Genomic DNA, 23,919 nt, shown 5'->3' with positions numbered 1-23,919 from the left:
AACAGCCTCCTTTTCTTTTGCATCGCGTCTTCGTCCTCTCTTTCCATCTCATCTGTGAATCGTCTCTCTCTCCTCCGGGCTCCCTTCTCCGGGACGGCGATGGCGGTGGCTGCAGCGGAGTTACGGCGGCGACCCCCTCTCACTCTCTGTTCTCTCACTAGCGCCCTTTCATCTCCATCTCCCTCCTCTCCTCCTTCTGCTTCACACTTTCTCTCGGATCTGGCGGGGTGTGAAAGGGGGCGTGGTGGCAGCGGTGAGTGATGGTGAATTGGTGAGTGAGTGTGAGTGTGTGGGTGTGTTAGGGTTAGGATTTTGAAGGCAAGGGGGGCAAAACCTTTCTCTGATATGATATTCTGATGGCCAAAAGGGGGGGAAGGGGAAAAATAATTCTGTAGCGTGTGTTTTTGGGGGGAAAGGGGAAGAAAAATTTACACTTAGTTTGATAAAGCTTTTATTTTTAAAATTTGGGGGGAAAGGGAAGAAAAATTTACACTTAGTTTGATAAAGCTTTTATTTTTTAAAAATAGTTTGTAAAAGTTAATTTTTAAAAGATGATTTTTTAAAAATTATAGTATTTATGTTTGATAAATTAAATTAAAAATAATTTTTAATAAACACAAACAATATCAATTATATTTGGTAAAATAGTTTTTAAAATTTAAAAATACTATAATTGACATAAATATAAGCATTAAATTCTCCTTTTTTCCTGACTCTATTTTCCCCATTTTCTTTTTTATTTTTCATGTGTATGTACGATGGTGAGGAGAAGAGATGTGAGGATTAGAGTTTGAGTGAAATTAGGGTTTTTGATTATCAATTAGAATTAAAAATTAGAGATTTTATAAAAGAATTTGAATATAATAGATATTTAGATAAAATTAAAGGGTAGAATAATAATTTTAAAATTAAATATATTCCATCAAAAATATCTTAGGAACACTATTTATTAACACTAGCGGTTTATTCAGCCGTATTTTTATTATTTTTAAAAGATTAATTTTTATATTTTTATTTTTTAAATTATAAATTTTATAAAATAATTTAAAATTAAGAATAAAAAATATTTAAAAATAAATATAAAAATTTTATAAGTTATTTAAATTTTAAAATGTATAAAATTTATAAATTTAAATTAAATAAGATATTAAAAAAATTACTATATTATTATTATGTGTAACAAAATCAAGATAAACATTTATAAAATAGTTATTTATAAATATTATATAAATTTGTTCATTTATTTTTTCAACAGTATTTAATTTGAAGCAAAGATAAAATATTATATTCAAAACATTCTTTATCTTTAGTATAATTCTAAATTTTATATTCAATTTATTAAATTATTTGCAATTTTATATTTCTTCATTTTATCACACACTATAATAAGTATTTTTTAGGTCAGAATATTTTTAACTTCCTCTATAATAAATGTTTTTTAAATTATCTAAGGCATAAAATATCACATCTTTTCATTTTATCTTAAAGTTTCATATTTTTTTATATCAGAATATTATGGTTTATTATATTATTATATATTATCTTTTTACCACAAAACAAAAGGTAAAATTTTATATCTTTTTTTACTTATTTTATTTTATTTTGATTATCTAAATTAGCATGTATATTATCCACTTATTTTCTATTATTTATGCAATATTCTTATAGAGATGAAATGTAAGTAATCAAAAATTACTTTTTAGAATTGAACTTATTTATTCATAAGTACGTTATGTCACCAAGAAAAAATAGATTATTATCCTCAAGTTTATGTGAAAAATAAACATAATAATAAAGTTGTAATTTGAATATGTAAAGAATCTAAAATAAAAATAATTTTATACATGAATAAAGAAGTAATATAATTTGTTATTTTAAATTTAAAAACATAACAAAGTAAGTATTGATTGAAAAATCTCAAAATAATTATAGTAAAATAATCAAATGTTACAATGTCTTAATTTACCACCGACATAAAACTTATCAATAATTATTTTTTTAAAATAAACATAAATACATCTGCACGGTTCCACCTTATAAATATTGTGGTTTGGTTATATTTAAAGAAAATGCAAAAATAGTTTACAAAGAAAAAAATGCTAGTAGAAAGGAAAAAATATATTAGAAAAAAAAAGCTTTGATTATTATTACAACTTAATCCTTGATATTGGATTTTTTACTACAACTCCTTTTCTCCTTTTCGCTACATTTTTATTTTTAAACATTAGTGTCATAATCCTATCACAAAAATTAACTGCATATAAGATTTTTAAAAATATAATAACAGTAAAATTAATATATTTATCTAAAAAAAATTACAAAATAAATAATTAATGGTATATATCAGTTAAATAATATTATAAATCAGAAATTTAATTTATCATTTCATAATTTTATTTTTTAAAAAATACATGTATGTATATAATGAATTCTCTATTTATGCTAATTAAAAGTTGAGACTGAATTGTAAATCAGAATACAGTGTCATAGAGTATGTGGTGAGTACTAAACTATATAAACTAACACTAATTTTTTTTTCTTGTCTTTATCTCTTCTAAATATCACAAATGATAAAACAATTTATTTTCAGTCAAAATTTGATTAAGCATACTTTTTCCTCTTTAGAAAATCGCTTCATTCTTTATTATCTATGTAAACCATATAGTTGCAAAAAATGTATACTCCATCTTCTCTCAATCTTCTTTGACCATGACCTAATCTAGCATAAATAAACATCTTTCATACTATCTGACATCACTCACAAATTATTAAAAAAATATAATTATTTTTCTTATAGTTATCATTAAAAATAGAGGTTTTATTGATAATTTGTAATTGAGTTTTTGGCATGTTTAATTATGAGTCGTTTTTCTTCTTGCAATTTTTTAGAGACAAAAAAAAAAATAAAAGTATTTCAATACATAATTGATTTAATAAATTGGAGAAAAATACATAAAGATAAAGAAGAATTAATAAAAGTAGATGAAGACATGAGAGAAGAGAATGGAATAAGAAAGAGGATGATGTGGATGGAAAGTACAAAATTATTCTAATAATGTGATTATAAATGGAGAGAAATTGGTGGAAGTTTTTTTAAATGGAAAGTTAATTAGAAAGGGTAATATTGGAAAGAAATTTTGGACACCAAATTCATATATTGTCGTTATATATTGTTATAGATTATAGATATTGCTGAGTTAAAATATTTATTTTTAATTAAAATTATAAAATAAACAGATTAATTATACTTTATAAAGTACAGTTTAAATATGAAATATCAATTATCTAATTTAAATCATTTAACTTTATTATTTTTCCATTACCAAAACTTGATTTTGAATTATATAAAATAATCAATTTCAATTATACCAAATATCTAATTATACTAAAGATAATATAAAAAAACTTAATTAATTTAAATTTCAATTATTATCAAAATTACTTATGACTCGTAATTACTTTTAAAATTCAATATATATATATATATATATCATAAAGCATTATTTAATTACTCTTAGTAAAATATTTTTATTAGAATAAAATTTTTAACAAATATATTAAATTTAATTTTTCAAAAACTCGGATTATTACAATAAAATGAAATAAGGACTAATGTTTTTCCTCACAAATTAGTAGTAACATAAAATAAGTGAGAAAAGTCTATCAATCAATTGTTAAGTAGTCGCTAATTCCTCACTAAATAAGCTTTTGATTAGTGACTCAATTGCGACCACTACTTACTTCTAACATTTTCTCGGTTAGTTTTGGATTTGTTATAACTCTGCGACGGATTTTCAACGAGATTAGCGAGAAATTTGCTACAAAATAGGTAGGATATAGCTTTTGCTTTGCGACGAAATTGCAGTTGCCAAGTCACTTGCTAAACTAAACTTGCGACAACTTAGCGACAAATATATTTCGCCCGCTAATCAGCGACTTGAAATCAGCGAACAAAGTATGTCAGTTGTTAAACGGTCGCAAATTTTTCGCTACTTAACTCCTAGGTGCTCAATATCCGTATTTCAACTTTAGCGACTAATTAGCAAGGAACACTTCCCTAACTGAATGATTTATATATTGCGATGAGTTAGCGACGACTATTTTCTGTCGCTATTCTAATTTTGAATTTGACAATATTATGCGACAAATTAGCGAGAAACTAGTTGCTCGCTAAAAATAAAAACTTTTGTGAGAAATTAGCTAGGATATTGTCCATCGCAAAATGTATTTCAAGTCTTTGTGACGGATTAGCTAGTAACATTATTCCTCACTAATTAGATTTTTTGCACAAAGTTTATTTAGCGACGAACTAGTGTATGCATTGTTTCTCGCTAATTGTATATCAAACAATTGCGACGAAATAGTGACAATAATATCTCTCGCTACTTTACTTTTATTTGATTGAACCCCTAAGTGACTGATTTGCTAGAACATTGTCACTTGCTAATTAATTTGTGACAAATTAGCGAAAAAAATTTTCTCGCTCTTTTCTTAGCTACAAAAGTCAATTTGCGAGAAACAAATTTACTCGTGAATCTCTAGCTAATTAGTTGCTTTTCTCAAGTTCGGATATTTTGTGACCGCTCATTAATTTTGTCGTTAGTGCGTCACTAATTTCTCGCAAGTTAGTGACGGACTAGTGACAAAAAATATTTCTCGCAAAATTCTGTCGCTAATTTGTCAAATTCTTCTAGTGGCATGAAGGACGCAATGTGTGCGACGGGAAAGCCTGTTCGGACGTTCACGGAGAGTTGGGCGGCTGCTAGTGTTCTGGGCGACTTCGGACTAGAGAGAGAAGAAGAGAATGGGCGGCTAGGTTGTTTAGAACGGAATTCGCATATGGAGAAGGGAGGTTAGGATAACTGCACCATTTGCAAATCTTTATTTTTTTAAAATTCAAAATCTGAAATTATTAGAAATTAATTAATTATCTTATTTAATATTTTAATTTTAATTTTTTTTATTCTATTGTTCACATTATTCACTATTCTCATTGTCTCTCTATACCTTTCCTTAACCTAAACTAATTTTTTTTAAATCACATTTTTTAGTCTCAACCTTTAATCTTATTCACATCTCAATTAGCATATAACCACACACTTAAGATTGTCCAACCTTTTCTTTACTGGACTCCTCTCCTATGTCTTTCTCTATGGTGCATTCTCTATAGCAATGTTTATTACAACCGTAAAATCATCTTTCACCTTCATTCTATAACCGTTGAGAATGATAAACAAAATTTCATGATTAATCTACATCTTATAACTAATAAAGTTCACTTTTTTATCTTCAGGCTCCACTTATGCATGTATCTCCATCAGAAAGAGATTGAAGATAAGATATACGAAAAATATCATTTTAGAATGAAAGCATGCAAGGAGACAAAAGTTTTCTATCTTGATTGGAGGTAGTGGTATATGTAACAACAATTTTTTTTTTTTAAATGTTTGAAATAATACATTTAGTTTTATACAAAAATAAGGTACTTTTATATATATATATATATAGTGGCGGAACTTGAAGCAAAATTTTGGGGGGCCAGATAAAAAATAATTGTCAAAATATTTTTGATATGGACCCCATTTAAGATAAGCTCGTCTAATCTCATCTCTCTGGTTTAGGTGATATTACCAAATTTAAAGCCGTTTTTCAAGATCTCATTCCAAAAAGTTAAGGTTAAAGTCATGAGATGTAACTTTTTGAACTTTTGAAGGTTATATCTTACTTTTTTCATTATTCATTAAAGTAGAAAAACTATCTACATGTGTTGATATTGTAAAAGTTATATATTCTCCTTCTTAAATATTAGCCTTCCTCTTAAAAAATGTATCAATTCTTTGATTTTTCATTATTTTTTTATATAAAAATTTGAATATATATCCTGTAAAATATGTAAAGACGAAGTTAGAAGGATAAATATTAAAATTTATAATTATTGAATTTTTTTATCAATTTATACAAATACAATAATATTAATATTTATTGAATATTCTATTATTTTTTATCATATGAAAAATTAAATTAAATAAATAGTAAAATATAAATAATATTAAATTAAATAAATAAAAAATATCTAATATTTTATATTTGAATTTAAAGATAGAGAGAGTGTTGTTTATTGAACTTATTAGATACTTTAAGTCATAGTAAAGTATTTAAGTCAATTGAACTATTTTTTATCATTTGAAAAAGTACTACTAAATTTTTTATAAAAGGTTTGGGGGCATGGCCCCCCTTGTCTGAACTAAGCTCCGCCACTGTATATATATATATATATATATATATATATATATATATATATATATATATATATATATATATATATATCAATTTTTGTCAATTATCATATACAATTAAAAATTTTTTTGGCCACAATATAACAAGAAAACAATATACGCGATAATATTAACGTAACAAAGTTTCAAAAAGTTAGAGAGAGAGAGAAAGAGAGAATGGATCGACAACGCATGGTGCCACAAATGCCTTTTTCTTCTTCCTTTTATCTATATGTAGGAAGAGAGAGAGAGGAATTAGAAGCATTAAAATTTTAAGGCGGATATACTTTTTTTTTAAATAATTTTTTTAGCTATCGTATATATTATTAAAATTATTTATATACTATTAATATTTTATTTTATTACGTCTAATTATTTTATATCTTATTCCTTGTTTTGTGAAATTTAGTTAAATTTATTATTATTGTTTTTTATTTTATTGATTCAGTCCAGATTACTGCTATTTTAAATTTTATGGACGAATTTTTTTATGATGGAGAGGATGATACGTATTTAAGAGGATTTTTTAATTATTCTAGATCTAAAAGAAGAATGGTAATCTTGCATTGTCAATGTTTAAGGAGCTGATTACTAGAAGAATTACATTATGTCGATCTTGAAAATCAAATATCACTACAACAATATAGACTATTTTTTAGGATTATTATGTATAAAAAAAATTAAAATTCGTCAAAAAAATAAAGTTTGATATTATTTTAACTATAAAAATATGTTAATAAAAGTTTTGTCAAAAATAGTATTTTTAACATATAACTAATTGTAAAAAAAGTTTAAATCTTATTTTGATAAATATTGGCTGTCAAAAATAATTTGTTAAAAAAATTTGAGGTTAATACTATTTATTTTGACACTTATTGACCATAAAAAATTTTTAACAAAAATTTTTAACACAGAATGAGATGAGATCTTGAAACTGAAGAATAAATTGAGATTTTGAAGATGAAGAATGAGTAGTATGATCCCAAATTGAGAGCACTGTGATGCCAAAATTGACGAAACTCAACGAAGAAAAAGAATAATAGAGTAAGTTGAAAATAAATGAGTGTCAAAATTGAGGAGTAATTTTCTACAATCAAATTATTCATAAAAAAATATAAAAAATTTGACATTTGTAATATTTATCAAAAATATATATTAATTTTTACACTTAACTATGGCTATTAAAAAAAATTATATTAAAATAGCTCTCTTTTTTTGTAGTGTAGACCAAGAGTTTATCTCAAGTACAATTGCATCAACTTGAACAGCAAGGAATATAGATTTTTTGAAGTTATTTAAAGTGCAAATAATCATGAGTAGTTTACTAAATCTAGACCACATCTAACTAAATTGGTTAGATTTAGTTCAGATTCAATAATTACTTAAGATGTAAGCATTCAAATAGAAAGAACTATATTATTGGATTATATTAGAATTAATTCAATTTTATTTAGTTAGATTTAAATTTGATTTCTTATTAGGATTTGTTAAAAAATTTGATTTGGTTTTCATTTGTTTAGTACTATTTTTTGTATTTAAAATTTAAACCAAATATGATCTAATATATTAAGATCAAATTTAATTTAAATTAATTATCATATCTTTAGGAGTTTAAATTTAAATCAAATATGATATTATCTAATAAGATCAAATATGATTTAAATTAATTAAAGTTAATTTTGCCGTCATTTATTTAATTTTAGATTTCATAGTTTTATCCTAGGAAGATTTGGCCCACTTTTAGACTAATCAATTAGGGATCTATTTAAGCAAATTTGTAAGATATTTTGTATAGATTTTGAATGAATGAATTTAATGGGTGTTTTTATGCATGGTTTTCAATGTGTATTCAAGTGAGGTAAGTGATTTGTTTTGCTTGTTGCATGAAAAAATTGAAAAATCTAGTCTAATGTAACTTTTAGTATTAGTTCTTTCAGTTTTGTCCCTTTTATCTAGGTTGTCAAGGACATATTCTTTGAAGGTCTAGTAAGAAAAAATCCTTCCGATGACCTAGGTTGCTAAGAATAAGTTTGTTACAGGTCTAGTAAAAAAATCATCTACCAACTATCCTTTATTTGTTATCTTTATCTTTTCAGTTTTGCTGTGTCTTTTATTCCTCATTCTTATGTTTGTATCATTTGGTATCAATTACAGGCCGTAGGTAAACTTTTATTTATCTACATGTTCTAAGGTCTTTGTTTAGTTTCTGATACATAGTTAGGAGGGCAATTTTGTCATTTTAGAGCTAAGGAGCAGAATGGTAATCTTGTCACTTTCAAATATCTGAATATTAGAAGAATTATACCATGCCGGTCTTGGACATCATGAAGACCAAGAGTCCGTCCCAAAAACAGTGGTGTTGAAATGGCGACAACTTATAAGGCCCATTGGGCTAAGTCAGACAGCAAGAAACCCAAGAATGCTTTTCAAATTCAGTGGGAGGCATAAATTCTTATTAATTTTTGAATTTTTTAAGCATTTATTTTAATTTATTTTGCTGTTAGAGTTTGTTGGAAGATTTGATTTACTTTTTATTTGCTGAGCAATATTTTTAGGGATTTAAATTTAAATCAAATCTGTTATAATCTAATAAGATCAAATCTGATTTGAATTAGTTATCATATCTTTAGAATTTTAAATTTAAATCAAATATAATATAATCCAATAAGATCAAATTTGATTTAAATTAAGTTATTTTATTTTATCTTTTAGTTAGTTTGTTAGGGGCCTATTTAAACACATTTGGTGAGATAATTTACATTACTTTTGATGAATAAAATTTCAGTTGCTTTATGCACGTTTTTTTAGTGTGATTAAGTGAGGTGAGTGATTTGCTTTCCTTGTTGCATGAAGAAGATTGAAGGGTCCAACACTAAGTTGATTTTGTGTGCTAGTTTCTTTCAAGTTTCATCCCTCTGATTTAGGTTGTCAAGGACAGGTTCTTTGAAGGTCTAGTACGGAATCCCTTCTGGTGACCTAGGTTGCTAAGAACAGATTTTTTAGAGGTTTAGTAAGAAAAAGACCTTATCAATCATTTTATGTTTTCGTTGCATCTTTTCTGTTGCGTCTTTTCTCCATCTTTTTTCTTATCCCTTTATCCTTCGTTCTAATTTCTTATCGTCTGGTATCAGTTACAAGTCATAGGTAAATTCTTATTTATCTACACGTTCTATGGGTCTTGTTTAGTCTCTTTGTTTTTTCTCTTTAATTTCTGCAAATTCATTTTAGAGTCCACAAAAAAAAAGAGTCGCAAAAAATGTTTGAGTATTATGATAGTGATGATGAGGGAATTTCATATGCGAAAAAGGATTTTCGATTGTAAATTCCTGCATTTAAAGGGAGGAATGATCTTGAAGCTTATTTCAGATGGAAAAGAAAGGTAGAGTCAATTTTTGTAAATTGCATCCTTTCTGAGGAAAAGAAGGTTCGAATGGTACAAGCCAATTTTTTTTATGATGCCCATATATAGTGGACTGAATTAGGAAGATATAGAAGATGATACGAAAAAAGTCCAATTTGCAGCTGGGAGATGATGAAGAAAATTAGGAGAAACCAGTTTTTGGCATTATCATACCACATGAAGAATCGGGTTGTTCCACTATCATACCACAACGAATTTTTTAAAAAATTTTGTAAGTTACAACAAGGTTCACAATCAGTGATGGAGTAACACAAGGAGTTTCTATATTTGATAGACAAGGTTAATATTAAAAGGAGCTTTGAGGCTCTTATGGAACAATATTTGTTTGGATTATGCGAAGAACTTGCAGATAAAGTCCAATGTTACCATTACGCGACCATGGAGGATTTGGTCAAATTGGCCATTGACATGGAGGAGATGCAACAATTTATAGCAATTTGGGGTTCCAAAGGAGCAAACTTGAGGGTCAGACAAAAGTCAAAGTTATTGATTTCAAGAAGAATATTATAAATCGACATAAGAAGAGGATTTCTTCTATGTCTATCTATAATTCTTCTTCAAAGTTAGAGATGGAAGAATTTGTTGAATATGCTGTAGATGGAGATGTGTCCTTGGAGGATCTAAAAGTGTAAAATTTTTCAACTGGGTCCTTTGGATTTGAGCAATTTAAAAAATATGAAAGAAATGAAACTGAGAAAGAGAGTGAGTGTTTGAGTGAAAAGAATCCATGTTTGATTGAAAACGAGAATTTTGAGAGAAAAGAGGAGAATAGTAAGCGAGAGGAGTCAAAAAGCGAAAAAGAAACTAAGAGACACAAACACACTTATGAGAGAGATCTAGACAGCTCTAGCTTAGACAACAGTGCATTAATATCATTGAATTCCACGGAGTCTTTAGTTTCTCATATATCTAACCATAAAATTCTTAGCATTTTATATCAAATTTTCCAAGCTTTGTAAATTCACTGGTCAATTATGGAGGCATTAATATGGATGAAAAGGAAGAAAGAGAACTAATTACACAATTTGGACAAGATGGTAAAAGTATGGTTGAAAAGATTGAACTTGCACACATGAGGGACATAGCCACAATTCAGTGGGTAGAGAAGATCCATCAAACCATGGTATTTGAACCCGGAGATTGGTTCGGATTCTTTAGAGGAAAGAAGAGCTTCTCATTCAAGATTCGAGGATGAATCTTTATGAAGAGGCAGAGGATGATACGTGGTCAGGAGGACATTTTCGTCATTTTAGAGTTAAGAGGCAGAATGCTAATCTCGTCACGTTCAAAGATCTGAATATTAGAAGAATTATACCATGCCGGTCTTGGACATTAAGTAGACCAAGAGTCTGTCTCAAAAACAGTGGTGCTGAAATGGCAACAACTCATAAGGCCCATTGGGCTAAGTCAGGACAAGAAGAAACCCAATAATGCTGTTCAATAAGATCAAATCTGATTTAAATTAAGTTATCTTTTAGTTAGTTTATTAGAGACCTATTTAAACACCTTTGGTGAGATAATTTACACAATTTTTGATGAATAAATTTTTCAGTTGCTTTATGCACATTTTTTTTAGTGTGATTAAGTGATGTGAGTGATTTGCTTTGCTTGTTCCATGAAAAAGATTGAAGGGTCCAACACTAAGATGATTCTGTGTGCTAGTCTCTTTCAATTTTTATCCCTTTGATCTAGGTTGTCAAGGACAGATTTTTCGAAGGTCTAGTAGGGAATCCCTTCCGGTGACCTAGATTGCTAAGAACAGGTTTCTTAGAGGTCTAGTAGAAAAAAACTTTATCTATCTTTTTATGTTTCCGCTATGTCTTTTCTGTTGCGTCTTTTTTCCATCTTTTTTCTTATCCCTTGATCCTTCGTTCTAATTTCTTATCAGTTTCTTTGTTTTAACTTTTGTTTATGCAATTTTACTTTAGAGTCATATTAAGCAAAAAATAAAAATAAAAAATAAACACAAAAAAAAGAAGCAGTGTTTTCAAAAAGTGAATTACAAAAATAAGAGGAAGAAAGAATGTTAATTTCAATTTTCAAGTATTCAAAATTTCTTATTTGTTTCAATTACTTTGGGGTATCAATTGGAATTAGAATTTTTTTTAATTTTTGTTAAACTTAGTAAGTGTCTCTCTTTGTTTTATTTCTTTTGTCACATAATCTAATATATTTTTTGTCAATTGAAAGTTTTTATTGTTAAGATCATTTTAGTTTGGTCTCTCTTTTTTTTTATTTCTAAAATACAACTTGTTTAAAACAATCCAAGAGTGAAAAAGGTAAGAATAGTGAGCTCAAAAGAGGAAAAAAATCACAAATTGGATGTAAACACGAGTGTCCTAATCCGAGTGATACATGTAATGACCCAACTTCCGGCACGTCATGATTGTACCAAAAGTAAGGCATTACGGACCTGGTTTTCTTTATTATCTATTTAATACGAAGCCTTTAGGCCGATATCACGTTTCAGTTCTATAGAAAATTCCAAAAAAATTTTGTTTTTGATTATCAAAATCATATATCAAACATTTCCAAGTAATAATAATCACAAAATTATTAATAATAATAACTGTCATACAAAAGAATTCAAATGAAACTCAGATACAATTCCTATCCCTCTGTATAAAATAAAAACTAAAGCCACAAGGGCGAGGGAACTCTATGAAAACAACTTAACTCATAAATAAGTCTAGTAATCACCCGCAGCTTCAAACTGAGTGTTCGAACTTGTGTCATTGAAAAGGTGGAAGATTTTGGGGGTGAGAACAAACCACATATTCTCAGTAGGAAATGAGAATACCATAAAAGTAATGATTAATATTGCAAATAATTAACTTTACTTAAATAAAATTATTTTTGTCAAACCTTTGAAAATACATTTAGTTTCACTTTAGACAATTAATTACTTTTCTTTAAATTTCTAAAACCAAAACAAATCTCAATTACAAAGCTTGTCATACTAACTATCTCTTAGCCACCTAATTAATTCTTAGTCACAACAACAGTTATTAATCACCTCAATATATTCATAAACCAATAGCACAAGTAAGAGATTCAAACCAACACACAAACAAGTCAAACAGCACAGTTACAGAGAAGTAATACAAGCAAACACAACCAAATATGAATGCACAAACAAAGATGATGCATGTCTAGCCCTAGTGCAGGTGATGAGCTCATTTGTCGGTTACATACCTGCTCCCAACATTACCCGGAGTCTTTTGACCAGGTAAGGCTTCCCTGTTGGCAATACCTATCGCAAGAGTCCTTTGACTTGTGAGGTAAATCACTGCAAGAGTCCTTTGAGTTGTAGGGCGGCACTAGCAACCCACTGCAAGAGTCCTTTGACTTGCAGGGCGGAGCTAGTTAACTTATATCTGCCCAACACAATCACTGTAAGAGTTCTTTGACTTACAGGAGCACACACACACACTCACTGTAAGAGTCCTTTGACTTACAAGAGCATAGGCTAGTTATGTATTTTCTCGATACCTCTGTAAGATTCCTCTGACTTACAGAATAGCATTATAGCTATATTTCCCAGGGAAGCGCTCTCGGTGGTCGTACCACCATCTATCTGACTGCCTCAATGCAGCAGATGAACCAAAAATATCTCTGGAGTTGCCTTAATGCAACAAATGACCGTTTAACAGGCCCTCTACTTGTTCTCTATTCTCTTTATCATATTACTCTTTTCTCTTTGTCTTTTTACTTTTCTCTGATTAGTCTTCTGTCTGTATCTCTTTACTCTGCAATGGTTACTCTTTTTTCTTTATCTCTTTACTCTGGTTGCTCTATTCTCTATTTTTCTTTACTCTGTTCTAATTACTCTTTTCTCTGTATCTCTTTATTCTGCTCTGGTTATTCTTTTCTCTGTTTAACGTATGTATTTAAAGCTTATGTAAATTTCGGTATGAATAGTTAGCCTATCTCAAGTATAGGTTCATTAAGTCTATACTGAAATAGTTTAACTTTTCATATAATACCTGACCCTAGGCGCAACTCAAGAACTAACTATGTTGCCCTAGTTCGTTCATTAATCTCTGTTTGTTTCTGTCATTAAAACTTTACAAACTTTTTCTTCGATTTTCATTTCTTCTTTAACTTTTTATCTTTCTTTTTTCTTTGCCTCACTAATATGTCATTACCACTCCCTAAGTATTTTATGAAGATAATTATGAGATTCTGATCTTAAAGTTGTCTTTCTAAAGCTTTTACGAAAAAACTGCCCTTTCTGTATTATTTTATTATTTTTATTAAAATATTAATTTTAATTAAATATTATTATTTATTATTTTATTAATATATTTTCAAAAATTACCCATTTTTAACTTTTAACCTTTAAAATTTACTTTTTACCACCCATAACTTTTAATATCTCTACTTTAACCACCCTAACTTTTAGTAATTACAAAATAACCCCCAAACACCAAAATAATTATTTCCTTGCCCTTTTTAAGATCCAAAGCCTGTTCTTCATTGTTCTTCACCATACTCAAAGTGTTCTTCGTAAATTCTTCAGATTCTTTCTTTGTTTTCACTTGTTTTTCAATCTTTTCAATAACCGATTTTTACCATAATTTATAATAAATTAGCAGCCACTAAAACCCCATATTTTTCACTTGATTTCAACAGAAAATCAACCCCAATTTAAAGGTTAAGGTTTGAAATTCCAGCAGCCACAGGAACATGCATTCATAGCTTGAATATTATCAAATTTCATCAAATTTTCACCAAAATCTCAACAAGAATCACTCATATAAACAATCAATTTTAAGCATAATGAAACCATACATAATCACACAACTCAAACACAATTAATCAAGATTAATTTTACCAGAGGACTAACAGTTTTTCACTTTCCAAATACCCAAAACACATTATCACCTAACTTAACCAGAATCTTAGCAATATTGACACCAAAACACATAAAGTATGTATTATTCACAAAATTCCAGTTCTCTTACAACCAACTACTATTATTTATTATACTCTTCAAATAAATGTGAATCTTCCAAAATTGACAAACAGGAAAATATGGCGAGTATATGCAGATTCCCTTGGATAGGACACCCAGCTCTTGGAAAAAGAGCATATAATTAGCAAGTTATCAAACATCTAAAAAGAATCTATCAATATGAAACCCACTATAATTAGCAAACAAACAACAATTTAAAAGTATCCAATCAATGTGAACAACATTATAATTGTAAACACTATATCATATGTTGAAAGATGAGACCTGCACTAAACCTCTCAAACATAAACGCCTAACAATTGAGGACTCGTCCGATACATGTCGACATAAAACCTCAACCATTTGCTCTAGACAAGAACCAAGTCCCTTGCTGTACAATTGACAATGAGAAATAATAAGAACTTCAATGTAACAACTTCTTTAAAATGTGAACAAGTAGCAGTAATTTTAAGACCATAAATTGCAATAACTAATAGTACTAAGTTATGAAAGAAAGGGGATGGGAAGGATCAAAACTCCTATTCCAACACCACCATCAAGAAACTTATTAAAACTATCATTATATATGCACCTATAACGAACGAATTCAGACAATGCAGCTGCGACAACTTCCCTTTGGTATTTCAGTGGTCGATCCAATGATTTCGTCAAAACTAGACAAATATTTTGATGACAATTAGATCATTCCACCAAAATAAGGCACAAGAAAACCTATGAGAAAATATATAATTAAAAATTAATCAAATTGATCAAACTTATTAAAACTCGTAAAATGATCAATGGCATCAAGCAAATGTGATCTCATCAAAAACACATTTTCTAGTAGGCGAATCAAATAAGAGAACGCAGAAATCAAAAAGAGAGAAAAAAACCTGAAAACAGATATGATTTGAGAGGAAGAGCATTTTTATTTACCTCTTTAAAACATGTCTAATTTGCTTCTTCCTTCGTTAGCTGGCCTCAATAAAAATGACGAAAAGCGATAATTAGAAAAAGAATTCGAAAAGTCAAAAAGAAAGAGAGAATAGTGGATGAATGTGTGAACCTGGCCGGAACGGGTGGAGGAGGTGGCAGTTTCTGTTGGAGGAAGAAGACGGTGAGGAGACCTCAGGAGATGGCGCCGCAACTGGAGAAGACAATGCCGACAGGACCTCAGGAGAAAACGTGCGCAGAAGATTGGAGGAGATGAGAATGGTAGGGGTGGGTTAGGGTTAGGTTGGGAAATTTAGATAATATCTTTTTTTTTTTAACTTAGTGACCGCTTTTGTGATTGATTAATTTATAAAATTGGTCGCTAATTTAAAAATTAGCAACTGATTTACTGACCATAACTTTAGCGACTGAATTAGTGACCAACCACATTATTCTATTTACCTATAAATTGATTACAAAATCGATTGCTAAATTAAAAAATAGCGACCGATCTTGTGACTAAGAGTCCCAAGGACATTCCTTCTTTTGTTTTGGTTGCTAATTCGATCGCTAAATTAAAAAATAGCGACCGATTATATTCTAATTGTATAAAACAAGTCGGTTGCTAATTCGGTGGCTATTAGTGACCGATTATGTTAGTCACTAAAATCAGTCGCTAAATTAACAATTAGCTACCGATTTAGCAACCATTAATTTAGCGACTGAATTAGCAACCAAACAGTTGTCCATCCTATTTCACTATCAGTTGCAAAATTGGTCGCTAAAATAAAAAATAGCGACCGCTTTTGTGACCAAAATTTCCAAAGATATTATTTCTATTTTGGTTGCTAAATCGGTCGCTAAATAAAAAAATAGCAACCAATTTTAGTGACTGATTTTATTTTAGTTGCATTTAAAATTTATCGGTCGCTAATTCAGTTGCTATTAATGACCAAATTTATTGGTTGCTAAAATCGGTCACTGAATGTAATTTAGCGACTGATTTAGCGACCAATATTGATTTGGTCCTGGAAATTCTGTATCGGTTGCTAAATCGGTCCCTATTAGCAACCAATTTTTTCGGTCGCTAAAATCGGTCGCTATTCCGATACTTTCTTGTAGTGAAACTACATGATGCACGGAAATCTGTCTCTCAACGAATTTCCTTCGGCATGTATACTGAATGTCGTCAAGTAAAAACTCACAGTAGAGTGAGGTCGAATCCTACAGGGATTGATTGGTTGATCAACTTTAATTAGACGAGTGTTCTAGTTGAACTAAGTGAAATTTGGATTGAGAATTGCAGAATTTAAATTGGCAGAAAAAGTAAATAATAAGAATGTAAATAGCAGAATGTAAATGGCTAAATGTAAATTGCAGAAAGTAATTAAAGGAAATTAAACTTGCAGAAATTTAAATGGGAATGGGGGTGATTGAGCATAAATGTAAGCTGCAGAAATTAAAGAATAGGATAGATCAGAATGGGGAAGCTCATTGGGTTTAGGAGATGTTACATTCTCCGGATTAAGTTCATTCTAATCTCTTCCTCAATCAATGCATTCATTTATCTCTTGGCAATCTTAGGTGATTGAATCCCAATTCCTTGGCAATCCAATCTCTGTAAGCTTGAACAATTGCCCAATTCCTTGATTTAATTGCTCATGGGAAGAGATGAAGTACAATCACTGATTATACCACACATTTTTCCAAATCAAAGCATTGGTAGGATTTTATGTCACTGTATCCATCCAACCCCCAACCTAGTCCAACATTAGAAAGCATTTCTAGCATGATTTCCTCATTTCTCTTCCAAGGTTCAGAGGAAATCCAAGTATGAACAATTTCTCTTCCGAGACAACTGTTCAATTGGATGAAGATCGAAAGCTTTCAAGTAAATCAAGAGAAAAGAGAGAAAAAGAAGAATGAAAACTATTATTGATCCATTGAATTATAACAGAGCTTCCTAACCCAATGTAGAGGGTTTAGTTGTTCATGGCTGTGGGAATGGAAATTGAAACTGAAAAGTGCATTCTGAAATAAAACTGAATTGCAGAAAAGTAGTACAAAGTGTTTGCAATCCTGGATCTCCCCAAGTGCCAATCTCTTTCTAACTTAAATTCTATCCTATTTATACACTTTCTTCATTCAATCTTGAAGTCTTGGATGTGGGCTTTGGCCTTTGTTGAAGCTAGTTGAGAGTGGCTTTGAGTGATGTTGATATGGGCTTGAGCTAACCAATGTTCATGAGCTTGCATGGGTGCCACTAAATTGAGCTTGGTATGGACGTTAGCGGGTAACGTTGGTGACCACTAACTTTAGCTATCGTTCCCTTTTTAGTCATTGAGGATGTTAGAGGCAAAGTTAGTGCACCAACGTTACTACCAACGTTGGCCTTGTCACTAACTTTGGCTAACGTTCCCTTTAAAAATCATTGAGGAACGTTAGAGGCAACGTTAGTGCACCAATGTTAGTACCAACGTTAGCCTGGTGATGTGTACACGTCACCCACGCATACGCATCAAACTGGATTTTTGCCATTTCGCACGTGTGCGTCGCCCATGCGTACGCGAGACTTGCTATTTTTCCATTTTCACGCGTATGCATCATCGACGCGCAAGCGTCATATCAAAAGTTTCCAATCTCAAAACTGAAATTTGATCACAGACGTTGGGGTTAACATTGTTTACCAACGTTGCACACTTGTGCATACGCACACAACACTGTGCGTATGCAGACAAGGCAATTCTTCCAGCTCCAGTTTTGAGATTAGTCGAGGATGTTGGAGGTAACGTTGGTTCACCAATTCCCTCCAACGTTGGGCACTTGTGCGTACGCACACTGCCTTGTGCGCATGCACACTAAGTAATCCAACCAGCCCCAACTTTTGATATTTATCAAGGACATTGGGGTAAACGTTAGTTCACCAACGTTCCCTCCAACGTTGCACCCTTTCATTCAAAACATTACCAGCAACGTTGGTGAGCCAAATTTGGCCACCAACGTTGCTCTTCAAGCTCTTGGAACGTTGGTGGCAACGTTGGTGAGCTAACTTTGGCCACCAACGTTGCCTTCTCTGCTTCTTTCTCACCCTTCCTCTGCTTCTCTTCACCTATTATCAACCAAACAAATGCATCAAAGCTTTGCTATAATCACAAGATTCTTGCACCATTCATAGCATCAAGTAAATTCTTGAATAAATCTTATGAAATTGCACATAATTCACCATGTTTGATTGAATCAAGGTATGCATGAAATTCTCATCCAAATACTTACTTATTGCTCAAGAAAGTGCATGAAACCTAATGAAAACAAATGAAAAAGGCTTGTGAAACTAGCCTAAGATGCCTTGGCATCACAACACCAAACTTAAATCTTCCTTGTTCCCAAGCAAGCAGTAAAACAATAAGAGGAATGAATGAAAACAGAGAGAAATATGTGTCCTTATTTCAAGAAAATCAAATATGGTATATGGGGTTTCATGCAGGATATATTTGAAGCTCAATTCTTATTAGTTTCCAGGTGTGAGATGTCCCTTTAAGTACTAGCTAAGGTGCTGCTATGAAGCCTTGTTATTCATTGATCCTTGGTATTTGACTTTTGTTTTTCTTTTGCTTAAAAACTTATTCTTTATTTGCAGCTCAGTGTTCTGTGTTGAGGCAGCCTTTTAGATAAGTTTTCAGTCAACACTCCTGATCCAGTTGGCTCAAGGTGTTGGGTGATGAAGCACCCCTCAGACTTACAAACTCAAGCCTCTCCTCTACACATACACACCACAGGCACTTGGCTCACAATTCATCCTAATGACATTGATGCCCAGCACCACTTTGGGTCACTAAATGCCTTGTAACTAGGTTGCTCTTGATAGTGAAATTTTGGTTGATAATCCCAGGTTAGTTAACCCAGGTTACCAAGTGTTAAAACACTCCTTAGAACCTAATCATCCAAGCATATCCTAGTACAAGAACACCACAGGCATGTGTCTTAAGGTTTAAGCTATTGGTGCTTAGCTTATTCTTTGTTTCTTTTCTTTTTGTTGCCAACATTGGTGTTGGCCATTGGTGGCCTAACTTTGCCACCAACGTTAGCTTTGCTTCCTTCTTTCTTGTTCTTTCTTTCTTCCAAGGATAATTATTCACGAAGGCTTCACACACAGCAACTAAATTCATGCTTAAAAGGGACATTCTACCTTTCATCCTTATTAGTGAGCTAGCTAAATAATCAAACATGTACCACCATTTAACCTTATTCTGTTTCTTACCAACTTGAACAATTACTCTTTCTGTGTCAAACATTTTCTTTTATTCAATCAAGGGGACAAGACATATATTTAAGCAAGGTGAAAGTGAGATAGGCACTTAGACTAGAACACTAAAATGAAAAGCAAAGAAAGCAAACAAACACAATGTAGACAAAGGTAAGCTAATCAGCAGGGGTACATTCAAACTTTTAATTAAAACATTTCCAAGTAGAAATAGTTAAGTAACAATACAACCTCTTGGTATCTTTTTGCTTAATTTTCCATCATCCTTCCTAGCTTTTGTATTCTCTTTGGTGATGATGCACAGTCCATCCAAGAAGTTGAATGACTTTTTGTAATGATATTGAAAGTTGCTTGCTCCCTAAGCACTTGAGAGATGGTTAATATGCATGTATGTGTGTAGGTTTCTGAACTTAAATTGGTGTGTGAACACCAAACTTAATTTCTTGCCTTATGCAGCAAATTGAATACATGCAGAATCTTCAAGTGCTTTTATTAAGAAAACTAACTATGCACTAGAATTTAAGCAATCGTTAAGTGGTTTTTCTGATTGTTTGGAACTAGTGACTAATCATGCTGAGGATTGCAATGTGTTCTTGATAAAATCTTTGGTGGAACACCAAACTTAGTATCCCACATTCACCCTTGAATTATTTTGGTGTGCAACACCAAACTTAACTCCTTGCAATACAGAGAAATCCACTTAACTCTTTTATTGAAACAACTTACAAAGAGAGAGAGTTACCTACGGTTGGGTTGTCTCCCAACAAGCGCTCTTTTAACGTCACTAACTTGACGGTTAATTCATCAGTTGAGCTTGTACTTCATCTTGGGGCTTTCCCCCATATTGCCCAGATAGTGTTTGAGCCTTTGTCCATTCACAGTAAAAGTTCGCTGTGAGCTTTCCTCCATGATCTCTATGTGTCCATAAGGTGAGACCTTGGTGACAAGAAAAGGTCTTGACCACCTTGACTTTAGCTTCCCAGGAAAGAGCTTTAGCTTGGAGTTGTAAAGGAGCACTCTTTGTCCTTCTTCAAAGTTCCTTGGTGCCAAATTGAGGTCATGCTTTTTCTTTGCCCTTTCCTTATAAATTTTGGCATTTTCATAGGCTTGGGATCTGAACTCTTCCAATTCTTTTGGTTGCAGGACCAGCAGCATTATGGTCAAAGTTCAATAGGTTGAGAGCCCAGAATACTTTGTGTTCAAGCTCCAATGGTAGATGGCAAGCCTTCCCATACACCAATTGATATGGAGACATTCTAATTGGTATTTTGAAGGCTGTCCTATATGCCCAGAGAGCATCATCCAACTTCTTTGACCAGTCTTTTCTTGAAGTTCCCACAGTCTTTTCAAGAATCCTTTTGAGTTTTCTGTTGGATATATTTGTCTGCCCACTTGTTTGGGGATGATAAGGTGTGGCAACCTTATGCTTGACTCTATATCTCAAGAGGAGAGTCTCTAATGGTCTGTTACAAAAATGGCTTCCTCCATCACTGATTAGAGCACTGGGAACTCCAAACCGGCTGAAGATGTTCTTTCTGAGGAAGTTCATGACTACTTTATTATCATTTGTGGGGGTTGCAATAGCTTCCACCCACTTGGATACATAGTCCACTGCCACCAAAATATATTTATTTGAGTATGTGGTTAGGAATGGTCCCATGAAGTCAATTCCCCTTACATCAAACAACTCAAGTTCTAGGATGAAGTGTTGTGGTATCTCATTCTTTTAGGCAAGTTTCTAGCTCTCTGGCATTCATCACAATTCTTCACTAGTTTCTTTGCATTCTTGAAGATAGTGGGCCAAAAGAATCCATACTGCAATACTTTGGCTGCAGTCCTTTCTCCTCCAAAGTGTCCTCCATAACAAGAACCATGACAATCCCATAAGACTTCTCGCCCTTCTTCCTCTGAGATGCATCTTCTAAGTATTCCATCCGAACATTTTTTGAAGAGGTATGGTTTATCCCAGATGAAATACTTGGCATCATTGATGAGCTTTCTATTCTGATGTTTACTGATTTCCAAAGGCACCTCCCCAGTTGCTTTGAAGTTGGCAATGTCTGCGAACCAGGGCGCCTTGGGAACCAACATTAATTGCTCATCTGGAAAGCATTCATTCACACTCAGATTGGTTGTGCTACCTTTTTTACAAGGGATTCTTGACAAGTGGTCTGCTACCTTATTCTCTACTGCTTTCTTGTCTTTAATTTCAATGTTGAACTCTTGAAGCAATAAGATCCACCTTATCAATCTTGGCTTTGATTCTTGCTTGGCAAGGAGATATTTTAGTGTTGCATGATCAGTAAAAAAAATCACTTTAGAATCAATGAGATATGATCTAAATTTATCAAATGCAAATACTATTGCTAGCAATTCCTTTTCAGTGGTGGTGTAATTCCTTTGGGTTTCATTCAGGACTTTGCTTGTATAGTATATAACATGTACCAAATTGTCTTTCCTTTGTCCTAACACTACCCCAATAGCAAAATCTGATGCATCACACATCAGCTCGAAAGGTAAATCCCAGTTAGGTGGGGCAATGATAGGTGCTGAGGAAAGTTTTCTTTTCAAATTTTCAAAAGCCAGCAGGCATTCTTGATCAAACACAAGGTGTATCAGAGACAAGTAAGTTACTCAAAGGTTTGGCAATTTTTGAAAAATCTCTAATAAACCTTTTGTAGAATCCAGCATGTCCCAAAAAACTCCTAATTGCCTTGACATTACTAGGTGGGGGTAATTTCTCAATTACTTCCACCTTAGCTCTGTCCACCTGTATACCTTTATTAGAGATTTTGTGGCAAAAAACTATCCCTTCTGTTACCATAAAATAGAATTTCTCCCAGTTTAAAACTAGGTTAGTCTCTTGGCATCTCTTTAACACCAAGGCAAGATGATGTAAGCAATTAGGGAAGGAATCCCCAAATACTAAAACATCATCCATAAAGACTTCAATAAATTTTTCAATCATGTCCGAAAAGATAGACAACATGCATCTTTGGAAAGTGGCAGGTGCATTGCACAATCCAAAGGGCATGCATCTATAAGCAAAGACCCCATATGGACAAGTAAAAGATGTTTTCTCCTGGTCTCTTATATTGACTACTATCTGATTGTATCCTGAGTAGCCATCCAAGAAGCAGTAGTATGCATGCCCTGCAAGCCTCTCTAGCATTTGGTCCATGAAGGTGAGTGAAAAATGGTCTTTTCTTGTAGCCTCATTGAGCTTTCTATAGTCAATGCACATTCTCCAATCCGTGACAGTTCTAGTAGGGATGAGTTCATTCCTCTCATTAGGTACCACAGTAATGCCTCCTTTCTTTGGGACTACTTGGACAGGGCTCACCTGTGGGCTGTCAAAAATTGGGTAGATCACTCCTGCCTGCTATAGCTTCATTACCTCCTTTTGTACTACTTCTTTTATAACTGGATTTAGCCTTCTTTGAGGTTGAATGGAGGGCTTGGCATCATCTTCTAATAGAATTTTATGCATGCACATGGAGGGGCTTATCCCTTTCAAGTCAGCAAGGGTCCATCCAATAGCATCTTGGTGCTTCTGCAGCACCTTGATTAACTCTTTCTCTTATTTTTGACTTAGAACAGAGTTGATGATCACTGGATAGCTCTCATCCCTTCCTAAGTATGCATACTTTAGAGTGGGGAGCAATGTTTTTAGTTCCAGTTTGGTGCCTCATTCTTTTCCTTCTTTTTCTCTAACATGCTTGAAATGAGTACCTTAGTGGATTGAATTGCTGCAGCCTCACTATTTGATGGAGGCTCTTCTTCTGACATCTCTTCAAGTTCTCCTTCTTCAAAGGTTTCTTGTACTAAGATCTCCACTACATCCAATCTCATGCATTTGCCTAGTGATTCTTGTGGGTAGCTCATGACTTTGAACACATTGAATACCATTTTCTCATCATGTAGCATAAGGGTAAGTTCACCCTTTTGGACATCGATGATGGCTCCAGCTGTTGCTAGAAACGACCTACCCAAAATGATTAAAGCTTTGACTTCTTCCTCCATATCCAACACCACGAAGTCTGCTGGGAAGATAAAGTCTCCCACCTTCACC

This window comes from Arachis ipaensis, chromosome B8, assembly GCF_059453495.1.
Source record: "Arachis ipaensis isolate K30076 ecotype BB chromosome B8, ASM5945349v1, whole genome shotgun sequence".
Taxonomy (NCBI): domain Eukaryota; kingdom Viridiplantae; phylum Streptophyta; class Magnoliopsida; order Fabales; family Fabaceae; genus Arachis; species Arachis ipaensis.
This window is presented reverse-complemented; position numbering follows the sequence as displayed.